The sequence below is a fragment of the Pan troglodytes genome, chromosome 21, assembly GCF_028858775.2.
Source record: "Pan troglodytes isolate AG18354 chromosome 21, NHGRI_mPanTro3-v2.0_pri, whole genome shotgun sequence".
In the NCBI taxonomy this organism is placed as follows: domain Eukaryota; kingdom Metazoa; phylum Chordata; class Mammalia; order Primates; family Hominidae; genus Pan; species Pan troglodytes.
In genome coordinates, this window is record NC_072419.2 from 8,909,375 (window position 1) to 8,929,656 (window position 20,282).

Here is a 20,282-nt window from a genome sequence, read left to right on the forward strand (position 1 = left end):
CAAAGATCTAGAAGGATATTATTATGAAATAATTAATAACAACAAGAATAAATGGCGATAATAAAAATACATGTGATTTGTGTATTGATGCACAAAAGCAACTTAGGGTGGTGGAATGGACATTGGACTTAACACATTTATGCCGGAGGTCGCAAATTTTTTTGTGTGAAAAATCAGACCTTGGCGATGACCTTGAGCAGTAGGATACAAATAACTCCCACAAGCCTAGCGTTCCAATAGAAGAACACTAGGCATCAATAACTTAAGACCTCTGAGACTCAGTTTCTTCACCTCCCAAATGGGGATAAAACCTCCTTTTTCCCAGTGGTAGGTAGGACTTACACCAATAAGGATTTAGCCGACCAGGCGTGGTGGCTCACTCCTGTAATCTCAGCACTTTAGGAGGCCGAGGCAGGTGGATCACCTGAGGTCAGGAGTTCGAGACCAGCCTGGCCAACATGATGAAACCCCATCTCTAGTAAAAATACAAAAAATTAGCCAGGCGTGGTGGCGGGCACCTGTAATCCCAGCTACTTGGGAAGCTGAGGCAGGAGAATCGCTCGAAACTGGAGGTGGAGGTTGCAGTGAGCTGAGATCACACCATTGCACTCCAGCCTGGGCAACAAGAGCAAAACTCTGTCCAATAAAAAGAAAAGGATTTAGCCATGGTAGAGCCCTTCCCTCTCTGTGCCCCAGCACAGAAGGTAATTACAGTGGGGATTATGGTGTGCCAGTAGAGAAGTTTCTCTTTAAGGTTTAAGACATGTGTTCCCTTACCTGAGTTTCTTTCTTCTCTACTACTTCTTGAATCTTTCCTTTCTTCCTTCACTGTTGATCTACACTAGAGAGGTTCTGCAGAAGAACAACCTGAGGTCACTGAGCTCTAGGTCAGGCCAGTCAGATTCACACACCGGATTCGGAAACACCTTGAAATAAGAGCTAAAGTCCTTGCATTAGAAGACCAAGACTTAAAACCAGATCTACCCCTTTTAAGCTGTGTGATCATGAACAAGCCTCTTAACCTCTTTGCCTCTTTGAGTTTAGTGTCTTATCTGTCAGACAGGATCATAGTAATGCCCATATCACAGAGTTGCCATGAGAATCAAATGAGGAAGCCGGGCATGGTGGCTCATGCCTGGAATCCCAGCTCTTTGGGAGGCCAAGGCAGGCAGATCACTTTGAGCTCAGGAGTTCAAGACCAGCCTGGCCAACATGGCAAAATCCTGTCTCTACAAAAAATACAAAAAATAGCCGGATGTTGGTGGCTCATGCCTGTAGTCCCAGGCTGAAGAATCACTTAAGCCCAGTAGGAAGAGGTTGCAGTGAGCCGAGATCAGGCCGCACTCTAGCCTGGGTGACAGAGTAAGACCCTGTCTCAAAAAAAAAAAAAAAATGTGGTGACATATGGGAAAGTATTTTTCTACATTGTAAAGTGCTATATAAACGTTAGCTATTACAGTAATTAGTTTTATTAAAACTTGTCCACCAAAAGTATACTGAAAAACACTTCCCCTGTTCACACGGGAGGTCTGTGCCTGTGGCAGCTGGGATGGGGGTGGTGGCTATTCTGATTAGGCATCCCACCTCCTGGGCTGGCCAGCCAGCTGCCAGCCCACTACCAATACCTCAGCGAGTGTCCCAGCTTTTCAGTTACACAATTAAGGAGGGTCCAGTGGAAACGTTAGGGAAAGGATAAGGGTAAAGAGAAATGTTTCTTTTGTGTTGAAAACAAAATTATTACCCTTACCTGTGTTTCCTGGGTTCTTGGCTAGCCTGAAGAAGTAATTGTTATTGAAAGGTTAACAATTCAGTATGTAATTCTTTTTCCAAAACTTCTATAGACTAGATTACAGTGCTTTCCAAGAGAAGGAGAATGCAAACCATAAATGAAAGCTGTAAATGGAATTTAAAATGTTCCAGTAGCCCCTTTTAAAAAGTAAAAAGGAACAGGAACAATTAGTTTTCATGATATTATTAGATTTTATTTAAGCCAGTTAATCTAAACTATTGCCATTTTAACATGTCATCAATATAAAAGTTATAATGAGATAATTTAGTTTTTTTCACAGTAAGCCTTCAGAATTTGAGATTGACTTACAGCTCATTCTAATTTGAATCAGCTGCATCTCAAGTGTTTCACGGCCACACGTGGCATGTGGCAATTTTATTGGACAGTCCAGGACTAGGATTTTGTAAGGCTCAGGGAAAGCCACTTCATCCCTGAAGAGGAGAAAACGTGGCTGGAATCTGAGTGGCTTCTTGTAAAGGATAGTCAGGGGAGAAAAGTGAGTTCCAGATTTGGGTTCATACAGTCGTTCGTTCATCAATTATTTCTTGGGCACCAACTTTGTGCCAAGTGCTGTGGTCTTGGCTCTGCAGTCAGCTCATTTCATGACTTTGCACAAGTCACTTCCCTTCTCAGAACCCCAAACTCCCTGTTCCACCTTGGAGAAAATGAGGATACCTGTCTATGAAGGAGAGAAATGTTTGTACCAGCTAGAGGAAAATGCCTCTAGAAATCATTAACAGTGGAGTTCTGAAAGGCCAGCAGCACCAACTGGTTTCATTGATTCCATGGATGAAGCTCTCACGATCCCATTATTATTATTATTATTATTATTTTATTTTGAGATAGGGCCTCACTCTGTTGCCCAGGCTGGAGTGCAGTGGCATGATTATAGCTCACTGTAACCTCAAACTCCTGGACTCAAACTCAGTCTCCTAAGTAGCTGAGGTTATAGGCACGTGCCACCACACTTAGCTAATTTTAAAAAAAAATTTGTAGAGATGGGGTCTTGCTATGTTGCCCAGGCTGGTTTCAAACTCCTGGGCTCAAGCGATCCTCCCATCTTGGTCTCCCAAAGTGCTGAGATTACAGGTGTGAGCCACTGGACCCAGCCCCCTTTATTATTAATGTCAAAACCAACTGACTCTGTAGGATTTTAGTGGAGGAATTAATCACACAAGTCTTATCCATGGAAACAGTGATTTATCATGCTCATGGCATCACCTGGGACCTGATTTCTTCACCAGCGTCTTATTGACCATCTTTCTAAAGGAGGGTCTAAGGGAGAACTGATAAAATAAGTCATAAATTCCAAGTGTGTTATACATGCCAAGTTATCATTCCTGTCTATCAGTAGATTTAACTGTGGGGAGATATCCAGGAGGTTTTGCAAGGAGTGGTGCTAGGGCTTAGTACTCTCATTACATCTCAGTACAGACGGAAATAAAGTTACATCTGTAAACCTGTAGGTAGCCATGACTTTGGAATGATTATAGCTTAAATAGGAAAAGTAAATAGAGTTACCCTTCCTAGAAATTGGGCAATATTTGCCATACAGCTGGGCTGTCAGGTAAAATCAGTTTTCAACTTCTGTGCTTGGAAAATGATTCTACATAAGTATTTAGAAGTGTTGTACGTAGATATCCAGAAGTGTTAGAAACTCTTTAAATAGATAACGATCATAAAATCAGATACCATCACTTGTGGTTGTAGCCCAAGCCGATGTTAGTAATCTGGATGCATGAGGACACGCAGATATGACAATCGCTAATGCAAGTTCAGGTGGTAAGCACTGAACAAACCCCTGACATTGGTACATGGTCTTTTCATTCTATAATGTGTTTTCACAACATTGTCTCATTGAAGCTTTACAACAGCTTTGCATGGTGAGTAGGCTATAGGTTATAATCCTCATTTTACAGAGAAGGAGCTGGAGGCTCATCAGTTAAGTAACTAGGTGAAAGTTATGGGACTAATGAATTGTAAAGATGTCTGTATGAGTGATGATTTCTTTTTTCAACAGCTTTGGGGTACAAATGGTTTTTGTTACATGGATTAATTTTATAGTGGTGAAGTCTGAGATTTTAGTGCACCTGTCACCTGAGTAATGTTCATTGTACCTAATATGTCATTTTTTTAACCCTCTCCCCTCTCCTTTGAAGTCACCAAAGTCCATTATGTCACTCTGTATGCCATTGCATCCTCATAGCTTAGCTCCCACTTACACATGAGAACATATGGTATTTGGTTTTCCATTCCTGAGTTACTTCACTTAGAGTAGTGGACTCCAGCTCTATTCAAGTTACTGCAAAAGACATTATTTCATTCTTTTTTATGACTAAGTAGTATTCCGTGGTGTATATGTACCACCTTTTCTCTATCCACTCATTGGCTGATGAACACTTAGGTTGATTCCATATCTTTGCAATTGTGAATTGTGCTGCAATAAACAAAGACACGTGTAGGTGTCTTTTTGATATAATAACTTCTTTTCCTTTAGGTAGATATCCAGTAGTGGGATTGCCAGATTGAATGGTAGATCTACTATTAGTTCTTCAAGAAATTTCTGTGATTTTTTTTTCTTTTTTTTTTTTTGTATTTTGTTTTTGTTTGTCACTCCACATCTTGCTGCCTTCCTAAGCTTCCCCAGTACAGAAAAAGGGCCCTGATGCCTTATCCAACTTAGGACATGTGTGGAGCTTCTTTGTGTCTGGAGAGGTCTTAGTAGTTAAGCAGACTTCCAGCTAACTGATGAGAACTCAAGCCGAGAAGAAGGCAGGCCTCCATGGTCTCACAAATAAGTAGACTTCTCAGGAGGGACAGGACAGGAGGAAGAAAAAATGGCTGTTCTTGTTTATTTCCAGTACTATCAGCCACAAAAGGAGTGGGATCATTGCTCAGAAAGACTTCCCTACTACTGGACACAATGGGCTTTATTAGAAGTGGAAAAACATTCTAGATCGCATCTTATATATAACAACCCCTTCTCTTCACATTGCACTTCATAATTCACAAAGCTTTTTTACAGATATAACGTAATCAATTCATGCATGCGTCAATTTCATAAGTTAGAGAACTGTCTTGCACGCAGTGCTTTGTGCATTGTAGGAAATCAGGTATTTGTTGAATAAATGAATGGCTCAATCTCCATTTTGCAGATGAAAAAACAAAGGTCCAAAGAGGCTGAGTGACTTATCACAGTGAGGGAAGCGTGACCAAAACCCGTGTTTTCTGAGCTCAAGTCTGATTATGCGCCTATGTAAGTTTCTGGACAGGCACCACAGAATATTACTAGGGGAAATAGTCACACTTTCCCTGAACAGCTTCTCAATAAGTAGGGATTTGGGGGTATCTCAGGTCTCACCGATCATTTATATTGCTGTAAATTAAATCATTATTCACTTTCTCTAGAAGAGATGGAAAAACACCAAATTAGCATTCCACTTCCCAAACAGCCCGGCAGAGTGAAGATGGCAGTGAACAGTAGCCAAATTCCTAATTTTCTCATCAAGAAATCAAAGCAGAAGGATTAATCTGTGAGCCACCAATCACAAATATAAAATAATGCCAGCTTGGCAAAGAAAGTGGAAAACATTATAGACTGAAAACCCCCCAAGCAGCACCTGGTATTGAAATCCCAGCCTAGGAGCCAGATGTCTCAACAGAGAAGAGAGCTTCTTTATTCTTCAGGAATTTCAAGACTGAAAAGATAAATTAGAATCTCAAGAAATGGTTTCAAGGGTGTTTATTACTAAAGCCCCTAAAATAGGAATGACAGAGTCAGTGGTGAGGGAAACGATGTGGGTTGATGAATCCAGAGGTGTTTGGACGAGTGTACAAATGGTCTTAGAGGAAGGAAGGCACTTCTGGACAACCCCTGCTGGGAATGGCAAGCATCTTCCTATTAGGCATTTTCCAGGGTTCAAGACTCCCATTGAAGAGGAATTTTTTTTGAGACAGGGTCTAGCTCTGTCACCCAGGCTAGAGTGCAGTGGTGTGATCTAGGCTCACTGCAACTGCTGCCTCCCAGGCTCAAGCCATCCTCCCACCTCAGCCTCCCCAGTAACCAGGACCACAGGTATGTGCCACCATGCCTAGCTAATTTTTGCATTTTTTGTAGAAAAGGGGTCTCCTTTTTTGCCCAGGCTGGTCTCAAACTCTTGAGCTCAAGCGATCCGCCTGCCTTGGCTTCCCAAAGTGCTGGGATTACTGGCATTAGCCATCGCGCCCCACCAAAGAGGATCTTAATGAACCATCTAACATAACACTCCTGACTCTGGCCAGTCTGCCAATTGTCTCCAGAACATTTCCGTCTCTGTCATTAAGCCTCCATTTGTCCTTCTGGGGTAGTAGACAAGTCATTATACTTGAAGTACTATTTCCCTTTATCCGAGTTCTAGAAGGTGTTGTCCTTAGGTTTAGCCCAAACCTACTCCCAGGTACTTCTATCTGGGAGCCCATTCCAAACCAAGCTAACCCCTCTTCACTGTCACATATTTCATCAACCACAGGAGACCATAACATGATGCTCCCATTTCCAGCAGCTACACATCTCCAGCCAGAGGGTAATGACTTAACACATTCCCAAAAGAATGGGGTTTCCAGATCTGTTATCATCATGGCCATCCTTTTGGCCAAGTTTCTGGACTGAAAGCTGGACTCCAGAGATACTCTGAACGGCAGAGGGCACTTCCTCTAGGATGGTTACGTAACACCCACCTCTGCCCTCAGAAAAATGCCCACTAAGTAAGGAGGAAGTGCAGGATGGAAGGATGGTCTCTGCTTTCAGGGACGGATGCTTGAGAACTGCTAGGGCCCATGTGCTGGGTTGTCAAGGCAACAGGCAGCACCATTTCAACACCTCCGCATTGTAGCTATGGGGCCTGGGCCTGGTCCATGCTGCAGCTGTAGGCCCAGCAGTGGGTGAGGGGCCATGCTCTCCAGAATCCCTCAGGGCAGGCTGATGCTCCCTCCCTGCAGCTCTCAGAGCAGCCCCATCAGGCCCACTCTTGCCCCAGCAAGTTTTTGTAATTTACACTCTGCCAGCAGCAAGGCCCACCCATCCTGGGTTTAGAGTCTCCTGAACGCAGGTTCTATAACCTCCAGAGAGAAAATGTGCCCAGTAAGTGTCCAGGGGCTAAAAGGTTGAGATAGCAGAGCAGGGGCGTTGAGAGGATGTGTGGTGTCAGCGGTGCTTTGGTCTTTGACTTCAAGCTCCTCCCTGGAGCATCCACAGAACTTTACAGCTAAAGGAAACATTCCAAACCCAACCTCCTTCTTCTTGTAGGTGAAGAGACAGGCCCAGAGAAGAGTACTGACCCACCCAAGGGCACAACGTGATGTACACACAGAGTCTACCTATACAAGGACCCATTACCCACCTCCTGGAATCTGGGGCAGCTAGTGTTGCTTTTCTCGGATCTACTGTGAGGGCTCCTAGCAGGAGGGCACAGGATGTGGGTGCTTCCCCTCCTCCACCTATTTCCCACGTATGGGATGCAGGCTCACAAATGCTACATTTTGACTTCCCGCTTCGGAGAGCTTAAGTGCCACTCTGAGCATAAACCGTGGGTTAGCAAGAGATCAGGCACACACACTGGACATGACCACAAGGCCATGAAGGCAAGCCCTTCCAGCTTCACTTGCCCCACGTGTAACATGGTCTGGGTTAGCTGGTCACTGAGATCTCTTTCTGCACGGACATTCTGCGATCATTCTGTGGTCAGGCACCTCAGGAATCTCTTTAGCCTACACTGCAGAGAGATTTCATCCAATGGTAGCAGAATTAAAAAGGAATCTGTATTCATGCCAATTGCTTCTTTTACTGTCACAAGAGGAAGAAGAGTTTTAAGGATGGGACTGGTCTCAAAATGGCCCTCCTGTTTATGATGGATGTGTGGGTGAGGGGGCAGTTATTTCAGATGCTCAGGAAACATGCTGGCACCTCACAGGAGCTGACATCCTGTGACCTGCACAGTCCCCAAGGAAGGCTTCCCTACCCCCTTAAGCCTGGTTCAGGTACAGTCCCACGTGCAGCCCCAGTCTTAATGCCACCACCACACTCCCAGGTGGTGGCCTCTCCACTGTATCTTGTTATGATGTCTTGTTTACCCCCAGACCTGGCACGTGGTAGGTATTTACTGCATTCTTTAATGACTGATGAAATAAGCAGAGTCTCTCTACTGAGACAGGAAAGCAGGACAGGAGTGAGGTTGTGGTGTGTTTGGAAATATGGTGCTTTAGCTTGTCATATCACTTGGGCAGGTCTCCTGCCTCCCTTTTTATATGTAAAATAAAGGAGTCTGACAGATAAGTGTTTTCCGAACTGTTCTGTAAAACACTAGTTTCTTGGATATTTTGCAGCCAAAACAAACAGTCTCCCTGGGTAACTGGGGTGATGTGACACACTGTAGCTCCTTCTTGGAGATTCATATGTGCATTTGAATATTAAAGGCTCTGAGAAGGCCTGCAGTAAAGACATCTATCTAATTTTATTTAGACCAAGTTTCTCCAAAATTCTCTGGCCTCCCTCTCCTTATATCTGAGGAACTGGTGTTCCGAAGCATACAACTTGGGAAATACCGAACTAGACAATTTCTTTCTTTCTTTCTTTCTTTTTTCTTTTTGGAGACAGAATCTTGCTTTGCCACTGAGGCTGGAGTGTAGTGGTACCATCTCGGCTCATTGCAACCTCTGCCTCCCAGGTTCAAGAGATTATCCTGCCTCAGCCTCTCAAGTAGCTGGGATTACAGGCATCTGCCCCCATGCCCAGCTAATTTTTGTATTTTTAGTAGAGACAGGGTTTCACTGTGTTGGCTAGACTGGTCTCAAACTCCTGACCTCAAGTGATCCGCCCACCTCGGCCTCCCAAAGTGCTGGAATTACAGGCATGAGCCACCACACCTGGCCTTTGAACTAAATAATTTCTAAGTGCCCTTGTAACTATGTTTCATCCATAGAGGAGGTAGCCTGCTATAGTGAAAACAGTGTGGACTTTGGAATCAGTACTGGGCTTAAATCTTGGCTCTGCCTTTTAGTAGCTGTGTGGTCTTAAGTAATTGATTTAGATTTCCAGACTTGGATTTACTAATCTGTAAGATGAGCCTAATAATACCTGTTTGTTATGGTTGTAGGTTGTTGAGAGTATTAGATGAGGTAACAGATATGAAGTATCCACAGCAGTGTTTGACAAACAGTAGGCCCATAATAAGTGTTAGTTCCTTCGTTCTATTACGTCTAACACTCTACTTCCACCCCTTACCTCTACCACCAAACTCAGAGCGGACTGTTGGCAGGCAGAGAATGCAGCAGGGAGGCAGACTGAGTCCAGGTCCTCACATGGCCCTAATCGTGCTCTCTTAGTTTCACGGGAGGACCACACGCAGCCTCCTCTTTGGTAGGGGGACCAAAGGTGAAGGGGCCAAGGGGGAGGTGGCAGAGAATCCTTCCCTCCTTTGCCAAGCGAATGTGTCTTCTCTGTGCTAGGCAACTAGATGGTGTTAGTAACAAGAGAAGATAAAAGGATGCTTTCGAACTTTACAGAATGAACGCCCTCTCTCATAAATCCACTACCTAAAATAGCAAACCCAAGCCCCAGCATGAGGGCAAAGCCTTGGCCTGTCTGCCTGGGCAGGAAGGTAGCACAAAGGTGGGATCTGACGGATGGTGAGTGAGAAGGCAGGGTTAGGAACCTGAAAGGGCAAGGCTTAGAAAGGCTTCCAGAAGCCTTGGCACCAGGAGAGCCATGGCGGGGGGATCTGCACTGAGAGCAAAGCCATCACTTGACAAACACAAATCAATCTCCAAGTTTGCACCACACAGGACTTGACTATGGTGGAGGAAGCAAGACATCTGCCAGGGAGGCAAGAATGGATGCTGGGGCTTGGCTTGTTGCAGGGCCTGAACCAGTGGGTTGGATCAAATGCGTTGAACCTCTGTGGACTGGTCTCATTTTTGTATTACTCCTTTTTTTCCCTTCCCTCCACTGTAGGGCAATATTAGAAGAAAGAATGCAGGGGCGGGGTGTGGTGGCTCACGCCTGTAGTCCCAGCACTTTGGGAAGCTGAGGTGAGTGTATCACTTGAGGCCAGGAGTTCGAGACCAGCCTGGCCAACATGGTGAAAGCCTGTCTCTACTAAAAATACAAAAAAATTAGCTGGGGTGGTGGCGGGCGCCAGTAATCCCAGCTACTCTGGAGGCTGAGGCAGGAGAATCACTTGAACCTGGGAGGCAGAGGTTGCGGTGAGCCGAGATCGCGCCTCTGCAATCTATCCTGCGCACCAGAGTGAGACTCTGTCTAAAAAAAAAGAAAAAGAAAATAGAAAGAAAGAATGCAGGCCTTGGAGACAAGAGTGGTTTTAAGTCTTACTCTGCCTTTGCTAGTTTTGTCTCCTTGGGCAAGTTACTTAACCCCTCTGAAGCTTAGTTTTCTCATGTGTAGGATGAGGAAAATAATTTCTACTCAGAGAGTAGTTGCAGGAACTGAATGAGTTATTGCTAGTGAATTCCAGAGTGTGGCACGTGTAACCCAGACACGGGGGCAGACATTTTAAATTCTAATAGTCAATGTTTAGTTTCATAGGCATTAGAAAAATAATTGACAAACCAAATCATTTTATGAATGTTATTGATTAGTGCAAGACTGAAGTAGTTAGGTAAGTTAATTAATTAATGTATTTATTTATTTTGAGACAGAGTTTCGCTCTTTCACCCAGGCTGGAGTAAAGTGGGGCAATCTCAGCTCATTGCAACCTCCGTTCCCTGGATTCAAGCGATTCTCCTGCCTCAGCCTCCCAAGTAGCTGGGATTATAGCCACGCACCACCTCGCCTAGCTAATTTTTGTATTTTTAGTAAAGATGGGGTTTTGCCATGTTGGCCCAGCTAGTCTCGAACTCCTGACCCCAGGTGATCCACCCGCCTCAACCTCCCAAAGTGCTAGGATTACAGGTGTGAGCTACCGCACCCAGCTGGTTAGTTAAAGAAAAAAGGGAAAGGGAGTTAATTTAAAGAAAAACTTTAAGTTAATTATGATATAGCTGGTGGGCAGATGTGGCAAAACTCAAGAAGGTGCTGTGTGAATGACTAAAGTACAGGAAACTGAATTAATACCCACTCAGTCATGGTGGCTGGTTCGTGGCAGGCACTGAAGGTCATTTCCAAGAAAGTAAAGAGGTTTAGAAAAGGAAGGGAGGGAATAAGGGAGGAAACAGACCTGCTTATTTGTCTACCTACTTAGCCTGTAGGTCCACTTCAGCCATACTCTTCTTCCAGAGGTTCCCTTTTTGTTTTTTCTTTTTAAAAATATTTTTTAATTTTATTTTATTTTTCTCTACTAGGTTAGCCAGGCGTAATGTCATGCACTTGTAGTCCCAGCTACTTGGGAGCCTGAGGTGGGAGGATTGCTTAAGCCCAGGAGGTGCAGGTTCCAGTGAGCTGAGATCATACCACTGCACTCCAACCTGTGTGACAGAGCCAGGCCCTCTCTCAAAATAAAATAAAATAAAATAAAATAAAATAAAATAAAATAAAATAAATAAATGGGTATACGGTGAAGAGTCAGTCTCTTTTTGTCCTTAACCATTAGGCCCCTAGGTTCCTTTCCCAGAGAAAACAACTGTTAACATCTTCTTTCAAATCTTTCTTTCTAAGTATATGCAAGCATAATTGTGTAGAAACCTATTTTTTTCAAAGCTCTTTTGATGAGAATTTATATCTAGAATCCTAAGACTTAAAAGTGCAAGGAGGGGGATGCGTGAAACACACTAAGATCATCTTGTTCAGAGATCTCAGTGAGAATCAGAAAATGCATGGAGGTGGCCACACTCATTGACAATCTATGTCTAATGAAAGATGTTTTTGTTTTGTTTTGTTTTAGAGACAGGGTCTCATTCTGTTGCCCAAGCTGGAGTACAGTGGCATGATCATAGCTCACTGCAGCCTCAAACTCCTGGGCTCAAGTGATGCTCCCACCTAGGCCTCCCAAAGCGTTAGGATTACAGGCATGAGCCACAGCACCTGGCCTGAGAGGTGTTTCTGGTGAGCACATATAGAACATGAGATAATGTGAAGGTTGAAGCAAAGGCTGAGACCTACTGACTTAGGCCAAACCATTTCCCAAGGTCTCCAAATGAGTTAGTGACAGACCCAAGGATCTAGCCTAGCTAGACTCTAAGTTCTCAGGTATCTAACTTGCTGCCGCAGTTTTACCAAGATGTAACCATTCAGGGACAGAGACTCGGAGCCAGAGGAAGTCCTCCCAGCCACTTTGCTACCGCGTAGAAGGTCAGGAGAGACCAAGTGTTTGGGGCCTGTTGAAAGTAGAGAGTGGCTAGGAACTTATCTGGCCTCATATTGTAATGAACATAAAGGAATAATTCCATTTCCTTTCACGTTTCCTGTGTACAAGTCCTATAAATATTGCCATATCTCTAAGAGCAAACCTTGCTTGGACTTTCCAGACTTTTACTTTCCAAAGAGGTGAGCAGAGGCGTTTCCCAGACATCCTCCACTTCCTGTTGTTGTCCACACTGTCTTCCAGTAGAGAGGGTGGTAGCATCATTTGAAGTCACCCTTCCAGTTTCAAGTTATTTATTTACTTGTTGTGAAGGCCCATGTTATGCTGGGACAAGCCTTGGGCCTCTGAAATTTATAGCTGTCTTTATGGATGCATGAAACGAAGATCTAAATTTACTGCATGGGAAATTCCAACTTTGTCCTTGAGACTTAAAGAGCCTTTACTGTTGGATCCATCTGGTGAAGACCAAAATTTCTAATTAAATCCAGCCAATAGCTAATACATTCTCAAACTATTAAATAATTCACTAAAGTCCTCTAGTGCTGAATCCATTTTTATTTACCTAATTCAGTATGTAATAAGATAAAATCAGAATGGAAAATGCATACTTTGCTCTTTTTCATAGCTGCCTTATTTGAAAAGATATGGAAGAGCTTGGTAGTAAGCATGACAGTAGATAGGTGCGGCAGGAAGTGAATCAGGGAGGTGGCGATATGCCACCAAGCCCTTTGTGTATGCTGCTCCCTGGACATACTCACACTGCTGCAGGAATGCCTTTTCTCTGATACAAATCCCTTTCCCTCCAATTTCTTTTTTAGAGATGAGGTCTCGCTCTATCGCCTAGGCTGGAGTGCAGTATCACTATCATAGCTTAGTGCAGCCTTGAACTCCTGGACTCAAGCAATCTTCCTCCCTCAGCCTCCCGAGAAGCTGAGACCACAGGCTCATGCCACCAGGCATGGCTAATTTTTTTTTTTTTTTTAAAGGAGTCTCACTCTGTCACAGCCCAGGCTGAAGTGTAGTGGCATGGCCTCAGCTCACTGCAACCTCCACCTCCCGGGTTCAAGCATTTCTCTTGCCTCAGCCTCTTAAGTAGCTGAAATTACAGGTGTGTGCCACCACACCCGGCTGATTTTTGTATTTTCAGTAGAGATGGGGTTTCACCATGTTGGCCAGGTTGGTCTTGAACTCCTGACGTCAAGTGATCCATGCACCTTGGCCTCCCAAAGTGCCAGGATTACAGGTATGAGCCACCACTCACACTCACCTGTCTTTTTGCAGAGACAGGGTCTTGCTATGTTGCTCAGGCTGTCTCGAACTCCTGGCCTCAAGCAATCCTCCCACCTTGGCCTCCCAAAGTGTTGGGATTATAGGCATGAGCCACTGCACCTGGACTCCTCCAATTTTTGTTTATTCATATCTATCTTTTAAGGCCTGTCCCAAATGTCGTCTCTTTCATGAATCTTTTATCAATTCAAAAGGTAAACCTACTGAGCCTTCTTGCATATTTTAGTCACATACATTTTGCTTTCATCTCTTCTTTTCGGTTGTCAACTCTTTAAAGGCAAGACCATATTTATCTTATTTTATATCTTTATTTTTGGCACAAATCTGGTTTTATTAATAGTTGTTTAGAAAAAGAAAGAGAAAACTTACTTTTCTTTCTTGTTACATAACTTATGCATATTTATTATAAACCACTAGAAAATACAGCAAAACAAAATCAAGGAATACAAACCATTTGTATTTTGTTGCACAACATTCTATGCTTTTAAAATTCCTACATTTGCCATAAGGATATATCAAAATTGGATCATACTACAAATAAACTTTTTAAATCTACTTTTTATATTACAACATATTATTAATGTTTTTCTGTGTTAGTATCATGTTTTTAAAAAGGGAAATATGTTTTTTCTCTGATTATAAAAACATGTCCCCTTCATAAAAAAAGAGAAGAAATGTAGAATTGCATACAGAATCAAATAAAAATTATGTCTTAATCACACCTCATAGACCACTGTTCATATTCTAATAAATATGAACTAGATACTTTTTCCTGTGGAGCAGGTGTGTGTGTGTATCACATCAATACATATTTTTTTGAATATCTTCATTTATACATGCAATTTCTTGTACAAAGATATTGTGAACATCTTTCAGTGTCAAATAATTAAGATATCTATATCTTTTTAAAGTATCTGCATAGATTATGTGTGGATCTGTCACACTTTAATAAATTTTTTATTATTGATTGCTTACATTTTTCTAAAATACTTCTTTAACCAATGTTATGGATCATCCTAGTATATGCATTGGTAAATTTACACTTTTCAGGATTTAATACAAATTGCTTTCCATAAAATGTGTTGTTTTAAATTTCCCCAAATGTCTAAAGAGAGCTTTAGCCTATAACGACATAATAAACATGGAGTAGTAGGATGAATGGACTCCAGAATAAATAGTTTTCCTCTCCTTCTACTCTTTTTTTTCTTTGAGACATCAGTGGAAAATCTGTTTACTCATCAGTTACCTTGGGAGAGGAGCCACTAGAGGTGTGGCCTGGGTAAACCAACTGCTTTTTTGATGTTTTGTTTTGTTTTGTTTTTTGTTTTTTGTTTTTGAGATGGAGTCTCGCCCTTTCACCCAGGCTGGAGTACAGTGGTGCAATCTCCGCTCACTGCAAGCTCTGCTTCCTGGGTTCAAGCCATTCTCCTGTCTCAGCCTCCCCAGTAGCTGGGACTACAGGCGCCCGCCACCACGCCCAGCTAATTTTTTTTTTTTTTTTTGTATTTTTAGTAAAGATGGGGTTTCACCGTGTTAGCCAGGATGGTCTCCATCTCCTGACCTTGTGATCTTCCCGCCTCGGCCTCCCAAAGTGCTGGGATTACAGGCGTGACCCACCACGCCCAGCCAGCCACCATGCTCAGCCTTCAGTTCTCTTGTCACTTTAGTAAACTGAGAAAATGGCTCGCACAGGAAGCACCTTGTTCTGAATCTCCCAGTGGGTGAGCCGCAGGGCGTGGGTTAGAGAGGGATCCTGAGGCCATCAGACTCCCAGCTCTGCCTTCCCCATTCATTCACCACACTCCCCTGGGCAGCCCTTCACCCCTTCCCAAACCTTTCGATTTCTTAATAAATCACGTTTATACTCAAGCGGCTTATACTATTTCTGATGGCAAAAACAAAGCCAAGTACGATATGTACAAGTTGCTGTAAAGCATGCAGCAGACATGTGGTTTAATCATTTCCCCCCACTAAAATTTATAATTGTTAGTGTCTAACATGAGGTGAAGGAGAAGGAACATGAAATTTGGAATCCAAAAGTTTAAATTTGAGTCTAAGAACTTGAAACCCCTAGCATGCCGTACAACAAAATACAAATGGTTTGTATGCTATGATTTTGTTTTGCTCTATTTTCTAGTATCTATAATGAATATGCATAAATGACATAACAAGAAGGAAAAGTAAGCTTTCTTTTTCTTTTTCCAAACAAGTATTAATAAAATAAGACATTGTCTTTAAAGAGCTGACAACCTATCTGGGCATATACTTTCTCCCTGAAAAATGGCAGGTATATTCATATCTGCTTCCTGGGAGCCTTGTAAAGATCAGATAAAACGGTGAGTACTGGGCATATGCTTTCTCCCTGAAAAATGGCAGGTATATTCATATCTGCTTCCTGGGAGCCTTGTAAAGATCAGATAAAACGGTGAGTATAAAGCAAGCTTTGTACTTATTGTACAAATGCTTAACTATGTTAACAACAACATTTGCTGTTATTGATCATGTTGAAAAATATTTCCCTAACCTTGCATACCTGGCCCCATAGGACTTTCTAAGATGTGTTTCTCAAATGAAAGAAAGGAAGTGACTAAAATGACATAGCAGAAAGAACCATACACAGAGAGCTGGAAAGCCTGCATTCTCATTCCAGATGATTTGGACATTAGTGTTTTCATAGGTAAAAGGAGGAAGTTGGACAAAATGACTCCTACACTCTCTTCCGGCTCTGGGATCCGGGTCAGTTATTCTGTGAACTTGGGCAAATTATTTATTTGCAGACCTGGGTTTCCTCATTAGTCAAATGAAGAGGTTGGGTTGGATGACTTCTCTGGTCCATTTCCTTCCTGAGAATTTACACAATCCCAGTGACCTGCCCATTGTCATTGCTGTTCTCTTTTTTTTTTTTTTTTTTGACACAGAGTCTCGCTCTGTCGCCCAGGCTGGAGTGCAGTGATGCGATCTCGGCTCACTGCAACCTCCATCTCCTGGGTTCAAGCAATTCTCATGCCTCAGCCTCCCGAGTAGCTGGGATTACAGGCATGCGCCACCATGCACGACTAATTTTTGTACTTTAAGTAGAGACGGGGTTTCACCGCATTGGCCAGGCCGGTCTTGAACTCTTGGCCTCAAGTGATCCATGCCCCTCAGCCTCCCAAAGTGCTGGGAATACAGGCGTGAGCCTCCGCACCCAGCCCTCTGATGTGCTTTTATGCAAGCCACAACTTGGCCCTCCAGGTTGTGGCCTCAGAGACCACAGACAATAGGCTGTGGCTTTTCTTCTCTCTGTTTGGTTTTTCAGCTGCATGCTCACAAATGGCCTCGTGACAACTTGGCAGTTAACCCAATCCTTCCATCAAGAGGCCTTAGGTGTTGAGCCAGGGCTGCACACAGCTATACCTTCCTGGTTCCTGAGGATTGAGTGTCCCCTGCGTGCTTAAAGCTGGAGCCAGACGTATGCAGCTTTTTCCCGCTGTCCCCAGGCACCGAGTACTCCAGATAAACTCATTGGCAGCCTTTCCCCAGGAAGGGCTCCATCCGCTCCTCCCTCACTCTCCCTCCTGCCTGGGATGCCTCTCTCTATGATCTTTTCCTTGAGTATTTACCTGAAATGCCTCCCCCTCAATAAACAGCCCTTTCTTATCTCCATAATCACCATCAATCTCTCCTCTGAATTCTTATCAGTTTGTCTTTTAAGCTCTCTTTCTTCTTGTCTGTCAAGGACTCGGGGTCTGTTAACGTACACAGTGCCTCATACTAGCAGGCAGTCAACGAAACGAGCACTGCCGTGATTTATAAGGGACTTGTAGACATCTATTCTTCCTTCAGGGTTTTATTTTGTTTTATTTGTTTGGGCCTAAATGGAAAATTTGGGCAGAAACACATTAAAGTTGAGGCTTTGATATGAGTCCCCAAGGGGCCCTGCCTCCCTGTTCAGCCCTGAATTATGAATATCATCATCACCAGGATCCGTAACAACAGTCTCCTAAACAAAAAACCCAATTGTGAGCCTCCCAGAGGCACAGGTTTCACTGAATTGAAGGATTCATTAGAGATAGTGAGGCATAGTAGTTAAGACCAGGGCCTCTGCTGTCAGAAAGAACTGGGTTCAGATCCTGTTGTGGCCACTTGTAGGCTGTGTTACAAGTTTCTTAGCCTCTCTAAGCCTCTGGTTTCTTATGTAGAAAATGGAATGCTAATACCTATACCCTAGGGCGGCTTCACATTGACCAATGTGGAGCTCTCAGCACAGAGCATGGCTTCAGGAATGGTGGCCCACCACATGGACACGTGTATTCACCTCCCGGAGCGCCTTGTACTCTGAGGGTGTTCCTAGAAATGGCGCTAATAGAGTTAGGCATCTGACAGGTGGCACAGGCATGTTTGAAAGGCTCAGAGGTAAGAAGTCAATGCATTTTGTCTTTTACAAGGGGCTTTTACCTGTGTCATCTCATGATTCCACACGACACTCTACAGGGTGGGCAGGGCAGGTATCATCATGCCCATTTTTCAGAGGAGAAACCTTAGGCTCAGAAAGGTTGAGTGACTGGCCCAGTGAGGTGGTTCATACAGCTAGACTGTGTCCCTGAGACTTAAACCTGGGTTTGCTTGTTTTGCTACAACTCCACTTTCCACAACAACACACTGGGATGCTCAAGAGGAATGGAGCTTTGCTTTGGGACTTGGTGACAATGAGACCTGCATACATAAGGAATAGGGTGGCTGTCCCAGGCAGGAACACTTTACAAACAGGTGTAGAGTGAGGGAGCATCATGTTGGGCTCCAGGAGAAAGAATTAGACATGTATCACTGAGCAGGGGAGTTCATGTAAGAGTAGTAGAAAATGGCTGGTTGTGATGGCTTCTGCCTGTAATCCCAGCACTTTGGGAGGCTGAGGCAGGTGGATCACCTGAGGTCAGGAGTTGGAGACAAGCCTGAGCAACATGGTGAAACCCTGTCTCTACTAAAAATACAAAAATTAGCCGGGCATGGTGGTGGGCACCTGTAATCTCAGCTAATCGGGAGGCTGAGGCAGGAGAATCTCTTGAACCCGGGAGGCGGAGCTTGCAGTGAGCCAAGATCACGCCACTGCACTCCAGCATGGGCGACAGAGCGAGACACTGTCTCAAAAAAAAAAAAAAGTCATATAAAATAATGGAATTAAGATTGAACATATTCTGGAAGGTCTCAACTGCCACACTAAGGAACTGGGGCTCTATTAGGGCCGTGACGAGCCACTGAAGCTCCCTTCCCAGAGGAAGGACATGGCACAATCCACAGGGCAACAGATAGTTGAGGACAACATGGTGGCTTCCAAAACTTGACTCACCAGGAATGGCTGAAGAAACTGAACGTTTGACCTAGAAAAGTGAAGACTTTTGGGAGGGAAAGAGTATTTGCCAGACTTGGGGGAGAACACAATCATTGTTGGACCAAGGAGAAGACAGCTTTGTTTTATGTGGTCTCTGTGAGTGTCTAGGGGAGCAGTGAAGGTCAGTGGGTGAAAGCTCTAGGGAAATAAATGTTCAGTTCAAATAAGGAAGACTTTTCTGGTCCTTTTAGTGCACTTTAACCCAAGTTTTTTTATTCGTTTATGTGTTTGTTTTTTGTAAAGATGAGGTCTTACTCTGGTGCCCAGGCTAGTCTCGAATTCCTGGCCTCAAATGATGCTCTCACCTCAGCCTCCCGAAGTGTTGGGATGACAGGGGTGAGCCCCTGCACCTGGCCAAACCTGAGTTTTGTGAGAGCCCACCTGCAAAACACCGGGAGGGAACAGTGACTGGTACAGACAAAATCCCTGCCCTCCTGGAGCTCACATGAAATGGGGGGAAGCTAGGCCTTAAACAGAACCATCCTAGAAATTGATGTTATAGCCAGAGCTTCTCAAGTACAAGTATTGGCTGCTTTGAGAAGTGTAAAATCCATCCAGGCGCAGTGGCTTACATCTGTAATCCCAGCACTTTGGGAGGCCAAGGCGGGTGGATCACCTGAGGTCAGGAGCTTGAGACCAGCCTGGCCAACATGGTGAAACCCCATCTCTACTAAAAATACAAAAATTAGCCAGGCGTGGTGGCAGGTGCATGTAATCCCAGCTAGTTGGGAGGCTGAGGCAGAAGAGTCGCTTGAACCCAGGAGGCGAAGGTTGCAGTGAGCTGAGACTGTGCCATTGCACTCCAGCCTGGTCAAGAAGAGTGAAACTCCCATCTCAAAAAAAAAAATCCCCCATCTTAGGAGTTGTCAAGAGACATGTGTCGTGCTAGAAAGGGCTGGATGATTTCTCAGAAGATTCTCTGTCTCTACACATGTTGTGAAATATTCAGCAACCCTAAATCCCTTAATTAGAGGGAGAGAAAAGGCAAGTGATCAATTGGCTTCTTTTAAAAGCCCATATCTGCGTGCTTCGTCTTCGCTGCAGTCTGAGGCGCAGAGTGTGGCCAAGCAGGAATTTCATCCTGTGTGTAGCTGGGTGGCTCCACCTATGAATTGAAAATCATTTAGCTGAAATTGTGACACAGCTGCAAATTACAGTCTGCCTGCAGGCTGGGGCTGTGGCTGCGGCCATGGCGCAATCCTCCAGTATCCAACATTAAGTAACTCAGGGCAGACTCTTACTGGGGCCCTACTGCTGGCCAGTTGCAAAGACTACAGGCAGCTTGGCTGGAGGAGCTGTGGAGGGGAGAAGGGAAGCTGGCTGTGTAACACTAGCCTGTCTACAGAGGAGCATCATACCCGCAGTGTCACCATGGCTTTCAGCCTCATGACAGCCCTGGAAGGTGTGTGCATCATGCTGATGAGGATACCGAGGGCCAAAGAAGTAAAAGAATTCAGCCAACATCACACAGTGGACAAGTTCCAAAGCCTGGCTTTGAATCCAGGTCTTTTGACTCCAACTCAGGGGTCTTTTTACTACATTACTC

At 44.1% G+C, this 20,282-nt stretch overlaps 1 protein-coding gene across 5 annotated transcripts in view; it reads left to right on the forward strand.

Annotated features, from left to right (window-relative positions):
• The window catches only part of TGM3 (transglutaminase 3), a 133,260-nt gene that overhangs the window by 65,166 nt on the left and 47,812 nt on the right, over window positions 1-20,282 (forward strand). The window lies entirely within an intron of this gene.